General features: G+C 43.8%; 1 protein-coding gene across 1 annotated transcript in view; it reads right to left on the bottom strand.

Annotated features, from left to right (window-relative positions):
* Positions 1-13787, bottom strand: part of myripb (myosin VIIA and Rab interacting protein b) — a 159774-nt gene that overhangs the window by 102321 nt on the left and 43666 nt on the right. The window lies entirely within an intron of this gene.

The following is a 13787-nucleotide window of genomic DNA, read 5'->3' on the forward strand; positions in this document are numbered from 1 at the left end:
GATGGATGGTGGTATACTACTGCAGAGGGTAAATAAGGCCTACCAAAACCATCGCTTCTTATCAGGAGGAGAAATCATTACAAAGTATCGTTTATCAGAATGGTTGTCTTCTTATTTTCTTGAAAGTGGAATTACACTCTCCTTGCATACTTTTTCTCTTCTTGATTGAGACAGTAATCTCTCTGGTGGTGGGAGTATAATGTGTCTAGACCAAAGGCTTGGCACAGACCACTTATATCTTGAACATCTCCCTTCTTGAAACCGTCACATTAAAAAAAAGTGTGTTCCTGCGAAGACAAAATAATGAACTATCATTGACAAACTGAAGAAAATCTCTTGATATCATAGAAAATGTAATAGTGATTCATCAAAACAATATCTGTAGCCGGGGGCTTTCAAAAAGATTGCTTTGAATGACATTATTCCTGACAACTCAATAAGCCTATCGTCGCTTTTTTACATGAATTGAAAGCAGTAACTCCCCTCAAATCACTCTGAACATTCATGACTCTAGGGACAAGAACATGTATTCAAATTAGCTGCTGAAGTTTCGTAATTGCATGTTAGTTAATGGGAAAAATATGACAGTTATCCATTTTCTGAACAGTTTCAATTTTGGAGATACAAGTTTCCCTTTTGACAGTAGTGCAATGCAAAGACATAGGGAAGATGGAGCCTAATGATGCAGTGTTCTACAATTACTGCACAGTTACTCTGTGACCCACAGCTCTGATGTCATGTCATTGTTAACAGAACTGGAGCCAATCGAAGCAACGCACTGAGCACATCACCTTCACAACGGCTTAATCACTAGCATGACAGGGTGAGCTAATTAATCTCTCTACCCCCTCCATCTCTCAACACCCCCCACCCGTGTTACCCTGGTGTACTCTGTTCTGTCAGCTAGCTCCGTGGTGTGTGTGTGTGTGTGTTTGTGCGTGCCACGGTGAAACCGTACAGTCTGAAACTAGAACTGTTCAGCTTCACTCACATAGTCGCAGCGGTGATGCTACATCAAACCCAGTCACTGTCTGTGTCACAAATGGCACCCTTGTCCCAATATAGTGCATTACTTTCACCAGGGACCATAGGGAAGAGGTCAAACTTAGTGCACTATGTAAGTAAAATGGTACCATTAGGGGGCGCAGAGCTACAGTACCAGTCAAAAGTTTGGACACACTTACTCATTCCAGGGTTTTTCTTTAGTTGGACTATTTTCTACATTGTAGAATAATAATGAAGACATCAAAACTATGACATAACTCTGTGAACGTATCCTGTGCAGCAGAGGTAACTCTGGGTCTTCCTTTCCTGTGGCGGTCCTCATGAGAGCCAGTTTGATTCCATATGTGTTATTTCATAGTTTTGATGTCTTCACTATTATTCTACAATGTAGAAAATAGTCCAAATAAAGAAAAACCCTTGAATGAGTAGATGTGTCCAAACTTTGGACTGGTACTGTAGTTATGGTGCAATTATACAACACGGCTTGCTCTTGGGATGTTCAACAATGTCTAGGCTATCGAAAGTCCACACCCCATTTTTCTGTTTCAAAGTGGATTTTTTTGTTATTGCTCTACACAAAATAATCCATAATGTCAAAGTGAAAAGAACATTCTACACATTTTTACAAATGAATACAAATGTAATATCTAAAATGTAGATCATTGCATAAGTATTCACCCCGTTTGTTTAGACAAGCCTAAATTAGTTCAGAAGTAAAATTTGGTTTAAAAATTTCAGATAATAAGTTGTATGGACTCAATCTGTGTGAAATAATAGGGGTTGACATGACTACCCCTTCCTCTGTCCCCCATACATACAAGATCTGTAAGGTCCCTGAATCTGTGCTTGAATTTTAAGCACAGATTCAACTACAAAGACCAGGGGGGTTTTCGAAAGCCTCATAAAGAAGGGCAGTGATTGGTAGATGGGTATCTATAATAAATCAGACATTGCATAGATCTTAAAGCATGGTCAAGTTAATAAATATGCTATGGATGATGTATTAAACCACCCAGACACATCGAAGATGCAGTCGTCCTTCTGAACTGAGCTGCAGGAGAGGACAGAAACAACATTGTAGTGACTCCACAATAATGGCCTAAATGACAGAGTGAAAAGAAGAATACAAATATTCAGAATGAAAATATTCCAAAACATGCATATGTATGCAACAAGGCACTAAAGTAATACTGCAAAAAAACACGGCAAAGGAATGCACTTTTTGGCCTAAAAGCAAAGCCTTGTTGGGGAAAATCCAACACATCACTGAGTAGCTGCCTCCGTATTCTCAAGCATGTTGGTGGCAGCATCATAGTATGGGTATGCTTGACATCGGTAAAGACTGGGGAGTTTTTCAGGATAAAAAGAAACGTGATGGAGCTAAGCACAGGCAAAATCCTAGAGGAAAACCTGCTTCAGTCTACTTTCCACTGGACACTGGGAGAGGAATTCACCTTTCAGCAGGACAACAACCTACAACACAAAGCCACATCTACACTGGAGTTGCTTACCAAGAATACAGTGAATGTTCCTGAGTAGCCAAGTTACAGTTTTGACTTAAATCTGCTCGGCAAGAAGAGATATCTATGGCTAAACTTTCTGTCTAGCCATGGTACCCAACATCTTGACAGAGCTTGAAGAATTTTGAAAATAATACTGTGCAAATATTACACGTGTGCAAAGCTCTTATGAGACTTACCCAAGAAGACTCACAGCTGTAATCGCAGCCAAAGGTGTTTCTAACATGCATCGACACCAGGTGCTGAATACTTATCTAATCAAGGTATATCAGGGTTTCATTTTCATTCCTCTTTTTTTCTCAAATAGAAATGTTCTTCCACTTTGACATTGCAGAATATTTTGGGTAGATGGTTGACAAAAGAACTGACAATTAAATATATTTTAATCCCACTTTGTAAAGCAACAACATGAAAAAGAGTTCAAGGGGCTGTAGACTTTTTGTAGACACTGTATCAGGAAAACAGCCCGAGGGCCAGTCGGTTTGTGCTACCATACCAGCTCCTTGTCATGTTTGACTTGACATCAATGGAGTTGGCTAGAACACAAAACCGATCTGGCACACAAATCAGGCTACTAAAACATGGGTTAGGGAACGCTGTACAGTAATGACACTGGGGATTCTGAGTGGAAAGACTGATTAAAATACTGTACTTCACATTACCTCTAAATTGACTATTGTGAGTTTATGATGCCAAAATAGTATATATATAATAGGATGTAATTTCCTTCATTTCCAACCTCTCTGTTCCTCGGTTCTTCAATCAACAGGACACATAATGCCTCGGGCATAAACACACACAGAGCGCCTTGTGTACTGCGCCATGTCGGTGGTATAGCGTGTGTCCTCAGGAGGCTCAGCCTCGGTGGGTGGAGAAAGCTGATTCGTTTTCACAAAGACAGTCTCAGCCAGGAACCGCAAACTGTGTGAAAACTCTATTTTATTCGCCCGAATCCACGCACACGCACGCGCTTGGGAGGACCATGACATTAGGACTCATTCACTTTTCAGAAAGATGTTCCTGCCAAATCTCCCGACATGCTGTTTTCAGAGGCCTCGTTGATATTTGATGAGCGCAGTGCATTATGACTTTCAGCAAACGTCAATAAACGTCATCAAATGATGGAAGGAGAGAGACACCGTTGTTCGTTTGAGTGGGCTACCTTTTCCACAGAACACAATCGTGTTTCGTGTGTAAATAGTCAAGGTCGGTCACCCGCCACCATTTCTAATGTGTGGTGTTTACACTTGTTTTTTGGATCTAGACACACTCCCTCTGTTTTTTTGCACCAGACTACATGTATGTCACGGCCACAGAAAACGCATAATGCATACGCCGTCGTACCACAATAATTCTAAATCACTTCAAGACAACACTAAAGCATAAACGAAGACTGAGAAATCAAGAGTAATAAAAGCATGGTCAATTCTCGTCAAGGACCCCCCCCCCCCCAAACATGTTCGTTTCCCTGTAATGATGGCCCATTCCAATAGAGGGTGCTGCCAAACTGTGTGAGATAACGACACAGATTTTTCAAACATTACAACTCAAATGACAGAGGACAAGAGAGCGGGTATTCCAACTACAAAGGAAATGGCCACGTAAATAATAGACAAAGACTAAAACAAGAGTCTCGAGCAGCTTTGTTTTATGCTGGGTACTGGTTTAGCTGAGCAGAGAGAAATAGAGCTTTTTGGATCACTGGGTGTAATTAAAGACATGCTCCGGAGCTTTGGCGACTACTAAGTCTTTTTTAAACCTCCCGCGTTGGGCTGGATGTGTCAATGTGTAGTTCATACATGCATCATCTGTAAGCAGAAATACTGTTTCACCTCAGTTAGCCACAAAATCCCTAGTTTGAAAGCGACTGTTTTTCTGGAAGCTGTGCTGCGCCATTTTCCCTACATTCTTCTCCCCCCCCCCATGTGGGCCAGTCCCCTATCCATTTGAGTTCAACCAATGGGCTTCCGTCCCTCACCATTTGAGTGACAGCTACCAAGAACACACAACAGAACGAGAGAGAGACAGCAATGACGTGGTGCACATATCTGCACATATGTGACATAGTACGCAATTTCCGGGGACCATTTTTGGCTTGTGAGCGCTACTTTCAGAAGTACTTGTTAAAGAGTATACAAAAGTATTGGATAATCTATTTGATGATTAGCCAAACACACACAGATGGAAAGGGAGAGAAAGAGAGAGAGCCAGAGAGCCAGAGAGCCAGAGAGCGAGAGAGCGAGAGAGAGGGCGAGAGAGAGAGAGAGCGAGCGAGAGAGAGAGAGAGAGAGAGACTGTCCTCTATTAAGCTGTTCAGTGGAGGGTAGCTTTATTAAATCATTACCACAGTCAATGTGGAAGAAGAAGTACAATATGTTTCTTTGGATAATGACTCCTGAGAAAATATCACAGAACTTGATGATACAGCTGATGCTTACATTTCTACACATGCACACTGCATTTACCCACAATCGCACACGCACACACGCATACGCACGCACACACACACACAGTATACAGGTGAAAGGCAGACGCAGAGCCTGAATGTTGACAGGGAGTGAGATAAATCCGTGGGGCCAGCAGGGGAGTCCTAACCTGACAACCTGGACAACAGTGCTCTCTATGGGCTTTACAGAGCAAGGTCGTCCCACCTCCAACCTGGCAACCCATGGATGAACTACGACAGAAAACAATATGGCAACCCACTGATGAACTATGACAGGCTAACAGTGAGTTACTTCTGGCAACCCACTGATGAACTATGACAGGTTAACAGTGAGTTACTTCTGGCTCTATGTTGAGCGCAGTGAGCATATGAAGTCCCTATGTTGAGCAGTGAGCAGTATAATGTTCTCTCATGTTGAGCGATGAAAAGCATCATGAAGTCTCTATGTTGAGCGGAGTGCGCAGTATGAAGTCCCTATGTAAAGCGGAGTGCGGGCATATGAAGGTCCCTAATGTTGAGCGACGTGAAGCAGATGAAGTCCCTATCTGTCTGAGACGAGTGCGCAATTGAAGTCCCTATTGTTGAGCGAGTGAGGGCCATATGAAAGTCTCTATGTCGAGCGAGTGAGCATATGACAGCTCCTATGATTGAGCGGAGTGGCAATATAAGGCCCTATGTTGGAGCGGAGATGAGCATATGGAAGTCCCATGTTGAGCGGTAGCGATATCTTTGAAGTCCCTATGTTGGAGGGCGAGTGCGCATATAACGTCCCTATGTTGAGCGATGCGCCATTATGAAGTCCCTATGTTTGAGCGAGTGGTATATGAAGGTCTCCCTATGTTGAGCGAGTGAAGATATGAATTTCTCTATTGTTTGACGAGTGAGCGCATATGAAGTTCCCTATGTTGAGCGAGTGAGCATTATGAAGGTTCCCTAGTTGAGCGAGTGAGCGATATTGAAGTTCCCTTATGTGAGCGAGCGCAAGTGTGAGTGCCACTATTATTGACAGAATTTCTTCACGCATAACTGTCGATTTTGAGGTTCGATCAGAATTGTATGCGGGGACATATGGAGAGGAGGTACCGAACACGCTCAGTTGTGGTGGGTGCTGTTGTTGTGAAGTGGGCCTAGAGTGCCGCGCATGGTGTGGCCGCAGATAAAACCAATGTGTTGTGTGTGTAATCCCTTAGATTTCAGATGGTGTCAGGGGGGGGGAGGGTGGGGCGGATGGGAGGGGGGTTCAACTACGACCGACCCTTCCCACCTTATGTGGGTGAAGCGAATGGTGTAGCTGATATGGTGATTTACAGCCTCTTGCTGTTATTGTGTGAGAGTCGTAGAGTGACAGCACCACTATATCCCTGCAATGGTTTCTCCTCTCTTGATCATCCATAGGGCGAGCGAGCATTGCGTAGCCCATATTGGAGTATGTACGCTCCCTTATTGTTTGAGCGACGTGAAACGGGCCATAATAAGAAAAAAGTGCCCTTATATATGTCAGTTTGAGCAGCCGCTCGAGTGTGAAGCCACAAATTAAATATTTGTTGATCACTTCAAGAAGGATACCCATATTAGGGTCGACATAAGACGAAAGATGATGAGAGGCAATATGATGAAATCAAGAGGTCGTCATTACATTATGACTTGTCCTTTTTTTGATTTCGTCCGCAAGTGCGAGCGAATACTTCCTCTCGCACAGTCCCCCCAACATATGTATTTGTTGCGGTTATTGTCTGAGTGAACTGCGAATATTTGGAAGGTCCTATGGTTCGCACATGCGATTGTTCGCAGGTAAGGGTGTGCCTTAAAAAAAGATCTCGCCTTATGTTTGACGAGTTGGTAGGAGCTAAATTGAACACTAGGAATTTTTTCAAAGACTATCTATACTACTCCTCCCAAAATGATGATTTTGAAGGCGAGGTGAGCAATCAAATTTTGAGAGATTCGCCTATTGTTTTGAGCTGAGTGAGTGCTGGGCGAAGCTACCATTAAAGGCTTTGAAAATGGCCACGTAAAGAGTTTTCGCAGATTCGTTTTATGAGCGAAGATATTTCTGGGCGAACACCATAAGTGGAGTCTCAAGTTTTGCCGACTTGCAAGTTTTTCTGGTGTTTGTAGGATTTGGGCTCGATTTTAGTTAGGCTAAGTTGTAGTTTCCCTATGGCTGAGCAGAGAGAAAGGTGGTAGAGCTTTCTTGGATCAGCTGGGTGTAATTAAAGACAATGCTCCGGGCTTTGGCGACTACTAAGGTCTTTTTTTAACCTCCGCGTTGCGGCTGACTGTGTCAATGTGGTAGTTCATACATGCATTCATCTTGTAAAAGCAGACATACTGTATTCAACCCTCAGTTTCGTGCCAAGCCAGAGTTTTGCGCAAAATTACTTCGCTAAGATTTGCTGCTATAAACTTTGTTGAGCTTCGCGAAAGTTTGCGGGCACTTGTATTGTATTTCTGGAGTCCAGCTGCTAGTAGAGTCCTGGCGGTATGTTGCGCTGACTGCATATTTGTACCTAAACATTTCTTCTTCCACTCGTTTTCGACCGCCCAATGGTTGTAGGGATCATGGCCCCAGTCCAACGTCGTACCTCCATTTTATTGTAGTTTTTGTTCGAGGAAGCCGAACAGGTTTGCGGGCGCATGTCGAGTCCGCTTACTAGAACCATAGTCTTGCGTTAGATGCAGTTTGATGCGACGAGCCTAATTGCGACGCATAGGGGAACAGCTCCAGACTACTGAGGTTGGAAGGAGCGACAGACGTGGCGCCATATGAAAGTTCCTCTACAGGGTGTTTGGAATCAGTTCGACGCAATATCTGAATTGCGATTGTTGAGATTTATTAAGTACCCCGCCTCAATGGTTATAGGCGGTGGTCTTCGAGAGATGGATCCATATTGGGTATATAGGCTTAGTGCTCGAGCCTTATCTTGGGTTTGTGGGATGTTCTGGATTTTGACGAGGCAAGTGATACTTTGAAAGAGTATACACGTTTTCCCATATGATTAGGGAATATTCGGATAATTGAATTTGATTGCAGTGTCAAGTACCTAGAACCACACACGTAGCCCATAATGGTGTAGAAGGGCGAGTTGAGCAGATAGTGGGAAAGAAAGGTACCGCATATCGGTATGAAGCCAGAGACGCAGGATGAGCGGCGCCATACTGGGAAGATCGCGCATTATGGTTGCGAGCGAGAGCTGAGCGAATATGTGGAGAAGTCCCTGCAGATGATTGTTTGGAGGCGGAGTGAGAGGGGCAATATGAGGGCGAGGAGTGATGTAGCCCAATTATGTTTGAGCAGGAGGGTGAAGCGGGTACGTACCTGAGCCCGAGAAAGGTACCCTAGATGTGTGGGGCAATGAGAACGAGGGTGGAAATCTTGATCCTACCTTTGGAACATATTAAGCTGTTATGAGAGGTCCTAGTGAAGGCATCTAGCATTGTATTTTATAGGGGATCAGTATTAATCATCATTGTACCGAACATGCGTTTGTTGGTTGTGAAGATAGAGATAGCCAACAAATAATGTTCCTCTCTTGTGTAAGTAAAATGGTGTCCTGCTTACGGGAAATTCTCGAGAAAAATATACAACAGACATTGATTAGTAATTACAGACAAAGCTTCTGGATGATCTGAGGGTATCATTTTACTAATTACCAATAGACGAACACCTGTTAGTTCTGATGAAAGTTGAGAAAAAAGTAGAAGGATATTAGCCACCAAACAGACTTTGTGCTTACTTTGTTCCTTTTGCCTCAGGGCCCTGACAAGCCTGTTATCTCTCCTCACAGCTACAGCAGGTTTTATTATTTTTCAACCCACCGAGACCTATTCGTCAACTTTAAGACATACCTCTGACACCCTTATACCTAACCAGCTATGTGTGATAACAGAGTGAGAGTTTCAGATTGTAGAATTGGCACAATGTCCTTACAATGAGCCCCCGAGAAGACCAGGCTAGAATTTGACAAGGACGAGGGGAGAAGTGAGGAGTGTAGTTTTTAAAATTTCAACGTTATGGGGCTCCAGCTAGTACCGGAGGAGTCTAGACCCTTGGAACTTATAACAATGTTCCCATGACACAAACGGGTGCGTCTCTATGGGCTATCAACAGAGCACTCTAAAAGGTGCGACTCACCGCTCCCAACCTTCCAAACCATCCGAGACCCACCAAGTGAGAGCAACAATACAAAGGCTTTGCATACCCTCCGCCCCCCATGCATAAACACTATCTTCCTCATTTCAGCACAGATCCTGAAACCAACTGACTCCAATCCTCCTGATTCCTGCTATACAAGCAAAACGAAAGCAGGAAATGAACCTGTACCAGTTCGACTTCAGCCTATCAATACGGAAGTGGTTCAGATGACAGGCGGATAGCTTAGCTTACAGACTGGTCTTTGACAGACTGGCCGGAAGAAATGTTCCGGGGATCATCCCTAATGGCATTGAGGAGGCTACATACCACCTCAGTCAACGGCTTCTCAATCAAAGTTTGCATCGATGACGTCTAGCCTCCAAACGTGCAGTGACTTACTCTCCTGTGACAACCGTACATCATCCCAACCTAGAGAGCCATGGATTCAGCAGGCAACCATCCCGCATCGAAATAAAGGGCTTAGAGCTGCCCGCTTGTCACAGACTCAAGACGACATAACTTGACCAGAATCCGGGACGGGCTTAAGAGAATTCCCGCGACGCGCTCAGACAAACCATGCAAACACAGAAAAATACGTTCAACAAAGGATTAATGATTGGAATCTTACAACAACTGGCTTCTGACGCTTGTCGGATGTGGCCATCTGGGCCCTAGTTCTTTATTTATAGCAAGGACCTTGAAAAAGTGTGTGGTGAAAACCCTTTGGTAAAAGCTAATTGAATAATGCCCCCTTATCTCGCTTTCGAGGCAATAGCAATATGCACATCGATAAAGTCGATCAACAATGAGCAGACACAAGGCGTTTCTTGTTCGAACTGTGTGTTACACTCATCGGAGCTGATGTAGCAAGAGCCTGTTAATAAACAGGTCAAACATTCACAAAGCTGCGGGGCCAGATGGATTGACCAGGCACATCGTTACTCAAAGCATGCGCAGGACCAAACTGGCAAAGGTGTCTTCCAACTACATTTTCATACCTCGTCGCTCTTGAACCCAGTGGTGAAGTTGTACTTCCTGGTAAAGTCCCCCAACTGATAACTCTCTACTTGTGATTCCAAGCAGATCTCAACTCAAGTACCATAGAGCCAGAGGAAGCGAAGGTAACCTCAGGCCTAAATGGTGAGCCGGCCCCGGAGGCCACTTCTTCACATCTGTAGCCATGAAGTTGGAAAGGGGCAGGTTCATGCTCACCATCAACAGCATCCTTCCCGGAAAACCGTCAGACCGCACTCCAATTCATACCCCCCAAACAGCATCCGACGAGATTACACCAAATCTTAAGTTCGGCACTCCAAAAAATTACCCTTCCCCACCTGGGACAAAAAGGACAACCAGACCGTATGTCGAAGAATGCTATTCATTTATGACTAAACCACCAGCTTTAAGCGTATTCCTCAGAAACACCCATAGTGGCCTGACGAAGCTTCAATCCACTTTATAGAGGTAAGGACCCCTTTGCGGAACTAAACCCACTCCTCTTCTAGGGTGGTCTTTCGACTGGACTTCCTGGACGGGCCCTCCCACCACCCGTTAGTTAAGGGTGAATGGGCAAAACAAACATGTTCGTTGACATGCTGATCCTCAAGCACTGGGCCTCCTCAGGGGTGTTTTATCGTAGTCCCCTCCATTGGATAAAACTCCCTGTTCACCCACGACTGTCGTCCCATAGAACACCCAAGCGAAACTCCACACCATCATTGAGTTTTGCTGATGACACAAAAGTGGTTGGGGCCGGAAAAGATCACCGACAACGATAGACAGCCTAAGGGAGGAGGTCAGCAGGACCTGGCCCATGTGTGGTGGGACAAGGACAATATATCTTATACACTTCTCTCCCTCAATATGTGAGGCAAACCAGGGGCTGTGATCGTGGGAAACTACCCAAGGACTGTACGAATGCAGTCGGTCGTAATAGTATACAGGCCATTGCACCATTAGGAACATTGACGGGGGCCGTAGTTGGAGCGTCGAGAGGTTTCAAGTCCCTTGGTCTTCCCACATCCCCAACGAACCTATCGGATGGTGGCAACACACCAAGACAGTTGTTTAAGAGGGGCACACACACACTCAATATTTCCACCACCGTACCAGGGAGCAGTAAGAAAGGAGTAATTAGGAACCACCATGTTGAAAAAGTTCTAAAAAGCACTGCACCATCGAAGAGAACAAGCATTTTTCTTCATGACCGCTCCGGTGTTTGACAGACATCTCCTTGCCATCCCACCCGGACCTACATGCCTCTTACTAGGGCCTGGAATCGATTTTCATCAGCAGGTAGTGAACGAAGCCCAAAAAATTAGATCAGAGAGCCTCTTCAGTACCACAACAAGATACACATAGAACTGATTTCCTGCATAAGTCGACATATAGCGGATGCAAAAAGCGGGACTCCCACCCCCATCTTTCCTAATTATTATTCATGCCAACACCTTTCCGTCTGAAGCATGAACTATACAGCTTGCTTAATACACTAATCTATATATAGTCAACCTTACCCCTACCTACATGTACATATTACCTCGACTAACCCTTGTTAAACATCACCTATCATATAATCCCAGGGGCTGCTACTAGCGGTTTAGAAGATACCAGATCCAGGGACAATCAGTCACTTTCGGAACATACAAGGGAAGAAGACTGAAAAATGGTGATTCTGTCAAACCAACACAGACTATCTCCATCCATATGTTGTGTGCATTTTTGAAGACGTCTCTCTGGGATGTGTGTCTGGGACTCAATTGTTTCAGTGGATTCGATATGAAAAATCTTCTTTTCTAAAAAACTGGGCTCTGAAAATGTTTTTATATTACAAGCATGGACTGTTATTTCATAAACTAGTACTTAGCTAGATGACTCCAAGGTTTATCCAATTACTAGGGCACTAGCTACGATGGGATTTGGTATATTCATTACTCGTACTACGCTAGAGTGACTTGGTTGTATATCATTACTACGGTACATAGACTATATAAACAGCATGAGCTGCTGAGGTTAGTTACTTATTTCAATTACATAGTGAACCCCTTACTACTTATAGCTGATGACTTATATTCATGTACTTAGGTACAACAGAATGACTGTTATATCATTTTACTTAGAAAACTGATGGACAGGACTTAAAAACTACGGTGGATGGGATATCATACTATTACTGGCGAGTATGATCGAGACTTAGTGAGAATGTACAGTATGTACTGTTATACCTTTGGAAAACGACGTGATACTGTTGAACTGATTAAGTAGGCGCTGTATTAAACTTACAGTGAGATTACTTTCTGACAAATGGTACCCAGCTGCGATATTAACTATGACAGAACTACGGGAGTTTTAAGCACGTGAGTTACTTTGGAAACCCAGTTTGGATGCAAATAACTATGACGCTGTGAAGTCAGTGTCGAACTAAACAGACTGAGTTACTCTGGAAACCCACTGCATGAACTATGACAGGTTAACAGTGAGTTACTTCTGGCAACCCACTGATGAACTATGACAGGTAACAGTGAGTTACTTCTGGAAACCCACTGATGAACTAATGACAGGTAAACAGTGAGTTACTTCTGGAAACCCACTGTGAACTGACCGTTAACAGTGAGTTACATTCTGGAACACACTATGAACTTAGACAGGCAGACAGTACGTAGTATACTTCTGGAACCCACTGATGAACTATGACAGGGTTAACAGTGAGTTACTTCTGGAAACCCACTGATGAACTATGACAGGTTAACAGTGAGTTACTTCTGGAAACCCACTGATGAACTATGACAGGTTAACAGTGAGTTACTTCTGGCAACACTAGATGAACTATGACAGGCTTCAGTGAGTTACTTCTGGGAAACCACATGTAACATGAAAGCGATGACAGGACTAGAACAGATGGGAGGTTACTTACTGGACAACCCACGTGGTATGCAACTATTGACTAGTTGATTCTGACTTCATGACTAACCTGTTATTCTGGAACCGTAACTAATGAACTATGACAGGCTAACAGTGAGTTACTTCTGGAAACCCACTGATGAACTATGACAGGTTAACAGTGAGTTACTTCTGAAAACCCACTGATGAACTATGACAGGTTAACAGTAATTACTTCTGGAAAACCACTGATGAACTATGACAGGGCTAACAGTGAACGCTTACATTCTGCGAAACCCCATCGTGTGATTGAAGCTATGACAGGTCTAACATTGAGTTTACTTTGGAAACCCACTTGATGAAACTATGGACAGGCTAACTAGTAAGTTACTGCTGTCTGGCAACCCTAACCTTGCATTGAACTTAAGGCTAATCAGTAATTACTTTCTGGCAACGCCGCACTGAATCGAACTATATGACAGGTTAACATGCAGATGAGTTGACTTGTGGCAAACCCACTTGGATGATGCTATGAGCAGCTGAATCAGTCGGAGTTACATTGCTGGAAAATGCCCACTTGAACTGATTAATATGACAGGATTAAACGTGAGATTACTTCTGGCAACCCGCACTTGAATGACTATGACAGGCTAACAGTGAGTTAATTCTGGCAACCCACTGATTGAACTGATGACACAGGCTAACAGTAGAGTTACTTCTGGCAGAGCCACTGACTGAAACTATGGACAGGTTAACAGTGAGTGGTACTTTTGGGAAAACCATTAGGCTTATAGAAGGGCTA

This window comes from Salvelinus sp. IW2-2015, linkage group LG27 (genome assembly GCF_002910315.2).
Source record: "Salvelinus sp. IW2-2015 linkage group LG27, ASM291031v2, whole genome shotgun sequence".
Classification (NCBI taxonomy): domain Eukaryota; kingdom Metazoa; phylum Chordata; class Actinopteri; order Salmoniformes; family Salmonidae; genus Salvelinus; species Salvelinus sp. IW2-2015.